The sequence below is a fragment of the Xiphias gladius genome, chromosome 19 (genome assembly GCF_016859285.1).
Source record: "Xiphias gladius isolate SHS-SW01 ecotype Sanya breed wild chromosome 19, ASM1685928v1, whole genome shotgun sequence".
Taxonomy (NCBI): Eukaryota; Metazoa; Chordata; class Actinopteri; order Istiophoriformes; family Xiphiidae; genus Xiphias; species Xiphias gladius.
This window is the reverse complement of record NC_053418.1, coordinates 15,342,476-15,347,258: the sequence shown is the minus strand read 5'-3', so window position 1 is coordinate 15,347,258 and position 4,783 is coordinate 15,342,476.

Genomic DNA, 4,783 nt, shown 5'->3' with positions numbered 1-4,783 from the left:
TGTCTGAGATGTGGGCTTTACTCAACTTTACAAAATGAAGTCAAACAGGAAAAGCAAGAGCAGATATTAATGCAGTTTCTTTGAAAGTTGTGTTAACCCTAAAAATGAATTGGGAGCTGACAGCAGTGGTTGGGATTATGCTTTTGTCCTCTGTGTCCAAAGGTGGCATGTGTGATTATGTTGCTGCTGAAGGCATATTCGGTTGGTTCTTACCGTCAAGGAAATGAGGTCATAACGACTATAATTTAATACTGAAGTGGAAACAGACTCCTATAGATAATGCAACTTAAGGTCGGGATCAAAAGATAACTGAACAAGTTAAGACGGTGTATAACCTGAGTAGTGACGATAAACAGTCTTCGATCATGGTAAAGCAGTGTGACGGTCCTGCTTCCATCTAAAATGATTCGTTTGTACAACAAAACAAAAAAGTCCAATGATCCAAATATTTTTATAGCTGGTGTAGAGGAGTTGCACACTTTAATGAGTCAAATACACTGCAGTTCATATCTGGAGATGATGAAAGCAGTTGCCCCTCTGTTACATTCACATGACTTGGTCAGTTGGATGCTTGTTCCACCACAGATGATGATTTAGATAAATGCTAATGCTATTATTCCTCTGATTTGTGTTGACTTCAGAAGTATAAAATGTCATTTCTCTCCCTGGAGGCCAAAGTGTGCCTAAATAGAAGACTTGTGCCACAGCATTCTTTGGCTTGCCATCCGCAAGGATACAGACTTAGGTATGGTTGAGTAACCTGAGAAATGTTTTCTCTGTTCCTGTTACATATCCTGAAGAGCATTACTGAATAGTCAAATTCTTTAATTCATCATCAGCTATCTGCCATTTTTAGACCCAGAGTACTGCTCTACTTCTTAAAATTTTTCTTTTACTGTATATTTCTTATCTGTAGATGGAGCACATCTGCAGGTCTTAAACCACTGCTGCTGTTACTTTTCTCGGCAATAGGTGGTGCAGGTTTGACTCAAACTTGTGTTGCAGCTCTGAACCAAATGATACTGGTTTGACGAGCTCTGCATCGGTCACACTGTGTGTCCTTGTTCACAAAAGATTGAAGTGACTGACCTGACAAAACAGCAGTAGCACACAGGACTTTTTTATGAATGATTGAATTTACTTTTTCTCCTCAGATTTAAGTAATAGGTTATTGCAGTTTGTTTATTTTCTGCCTTTATCAGTTACTGTTGCCATGCACAACAATTAAAATCATCATAACTAGAGAAAAAATACACAATGACCTGTTCTTTACGCTGGCACCAACTCTGAACTACAGATAGCTTAAACATTTTTCTCTTCTTTTTCCTCAGTTTCCCATTTTAACTACATCCAGGCTTGGGTCTCATTGCCCTTAAATCGAGCAGTATTGCCTTGTAAAGAAATCAGGTTGAACTAAGTGCTGTTATTAATTACAGATGTTGATCCTTGGCATATTTTATTTTTAACATCTGTCAAACATATGGCTGTTAAATCCATCCTACAGCTCTTTGATGTTTTCTTTTCATACACCTATTGTATTACTGCTGAATAATCCTGACTGTGGGATCTCATTTGGTGAGACAGTATGATAGATCCTTTGCAGTATTCTCTATTTAGCAGTCAGGATTTGTCTACAAAACGCTTTTTGCCAGTTTGCTGGTGTAAAAATACAGGCGGCAAATGCACTTGTATGTTTTTATACCTGTGTGGAAAAAACTTTTGAGCACAGCAGCTGGCTTTCTTTCAGAGCAGCCAAGTTTAAGCCCTCTGAAAGTGCTTTAGGGCAGAACACAAAATCTTTTCCAACTCCAGGATTGCTGTACTATGACCTCCCTGTCAGAGCACTGGGGCGAAACAAAGATTTAAATACTCTTTTCTTGAAAATTAAAAAACCGATAGGTCATTCTCTTATGAAACGCTCTAACAGCTCACATCTTTGTACTTTAGAAGTGGTCTGACCTCACAGTCTTTTGATTGATGAGACACAGTAATTGAGGTTCATGTACGTGTGCATGTGCCTTTGTGTTGTTTTTGGGGGTTTTTTTGTTTTTTTAAACTTAAGACCCTCTAAGTTATCCCTCAGGGAAACCCAGTAACAGCTGACATCTTGAAGTGCTTCTCATTTGCTGTGGCCAGTTGCTCATGTGGATTAATAGAGCACTGAATTCTGTCCCTCTCTCTTTACTGACAGAAAAGCTGATTCATCCAGGCCCAGAAAATGATCTCATCAACCCCCACCTTCTCCCTCTCTCTCTCTCTCTCCACCCCCCCTTTCTCTCTATCTCTCTTCCGTTCCCTCCCTTCCTTTCTTTCTTTCTTTCTTTCTCTCTCTCTCTCTTTAACAGACACATGCCTCTTTTTAAATGAAAACAAGCCCTCCCTCCTGGCAGTGGGCTTTGCTTTAATTCAAACAATCACACATTTAGCAGAGTACATGAGCCGCTCCACCAGGGAAGAGCCCACAATTTAAAAAGATTGTTTAAAGGGGAAATGAGATGGTGGAAAAGATTTTTAAAGGCACAGTCAGAATATTTTGAGCATATAAATTGCAGGTATATACACATACAACTGAAGAGTTGATGAAAAAAAAACGAGGGTTTCTTTGCTTCCCAAAAACTTTCAGAACAAAGGCCTATGTAAATAATGATCAAAACATTACAAACTATCAAGAGTACCAGAAAACATTAAAAGCCTACACTTTGTTGAGTTTGTATTAAAAGACCTGTTAGGATTGATAGCAGTTTCTTATCATGTGGTTAAAATTTTCGGTTTTAAGGCGACCCTTTTGTTTAGAGTTAGCTCAAGGACTGTGCCTTTAAAACTCCAAGAGAGTTTCCCCGATGTTTTCAAAATTCTAACGTACCATCAAAACCTGAAAATCAGGTCTCTTGTACCAACATTTGGCCTTTGGTTTGAAACATAAGTTTCAAACCTTATGTTCAGACGAGCCAATAGACCTGGTTATTAACAGTCTTATGAACTCTCATTCTGGTCTTTGGTACTTTTTTAGATGATATAGAAGAAGGAGAGGAATCTTCAAACTTTTTCCTCAGTTAATGTAACACTAAAGTTAACTAACCATCTAAGGACCCCCTAAAAGTTGTCTGCTGCCCTGCCCTGCGCTAGCAACTGCACCCTTGTGCAGTATGTGACAAACACACATTTCCAATCATGCACGCATTAGATCATGTGCTCGTGAATTGGCTCCTCTGTCAACAGCCTGTTGGACTAGACCAGATAATACTGTCCATCAACTGTATATCTCACTATCTCCCCTTTTTAGTCCCCAATCTCCCGCTGTTTCAGGTTTTACAGAATCTGTCCTCCCAGGTGTGAGATCTTTGATTCATGCAGTGGCTCTTACAAACCTGTAATCACACATTCATTAAGAAACTTGCAAGGGTTTTAGACAAGGCTGCTAAAGCTCAACTAACAGCAGAGATTCCTCTTCATCATATCCTTTAATCATTGGTCAGATTATACAGTGGGAATGGAATTTTTTGAACTAAGCACATTGGCTGTCTCATGATCCTGAGATGCTAGCTTTAAATGCCTTTATCACTTTAGGCTATCTGGTAAAGAGGCCACACAAAGACCTCCCTATTGAGCGACTATGCAACAGTTTATGTATTAACCTAAATGAAAAAAAAAAAAAAAAAATCATAAAAATGTAGTACTTGTTTTCTCACAGGGTGAACAAAAGACCATTAATATACAAAGTGGTCAATCCAACACCATCATAAACTCAAAATAAAAAATGACCATACAGTTGAATCACCACCCATAACAGTCTCAACAAAAATGGAGCAAAATAAGCTGCACAAATATACGCTTGTTATCCGCTGAAAATACTGGGCTTAAGTACAATTTTGAGGTGTTTGTACTTTATTGAGTATTTTTCATTTTACTTCTAGCTTTTCAGGGGGAGACCATGTACTTTTTTTTACTACACTACAAATTATTTGAGAGCATTGGCTACTTTTCAGATTCAGATTTATCATGAAACATGATCAGCATTTCAAATATGATGCATCCCTTTTAGATGAAATTACCCATTTCTCCATCTCGACCAGGCTACAATTACACATTAATGCTACAGCACTTACAGTCCAATACCATAACATACAACGTGAAAAGGGCCATTCTGAATCAGGAGTTCTTTGACCTTTTATACCAATGAATAATTTATATTTTATATAAAATATTTTATATTTTTTTACTTGATGAGCAGTAATCACTGGTAGCAAAGATGGTAAGACACTGCTTTATTTTAATGTATTTATTTATTCATTAAGAGTCAATGACCTTAGCTTAAAATGTTTGGCTTTTGAGCCTCATGAATACTATTTGTGGGCTTGCAGTGGCAAATGTATGTAATGATAACCCCCGTTATCTCAGGCTCATTGGAAACAAGAGCATATGCTGACTTGGTGAGTATGGGGTTAAGTTTTCCTCCTCCGCCGAGCGTTTATCCCTCATAATGGGATGTGCCACCGAGTCGCTCTGCTGGTCTCGGCTACAGCAGGTCAACATATTCAGTGCAAGAGGCGGTGCAACATGGGCTGAGCCTATTTGCAGGGAAGATGAGCTGTGGACTCAGTGCTGCACGGTGGTCGTGGTTTCATCGATGAGGAGCTGATCCGACTGACCGCCTCCGAGACGCGGACATGGTGACACGTGGATTTTTGCGGGCGAGGGGAGCCACCGGCCACCGCGCGGATTAACTGGTCGGCGCACGGGTGTGTGCGTGTGTGCGTGCGTGTGTGTGTGTGTGTGTGTGCGT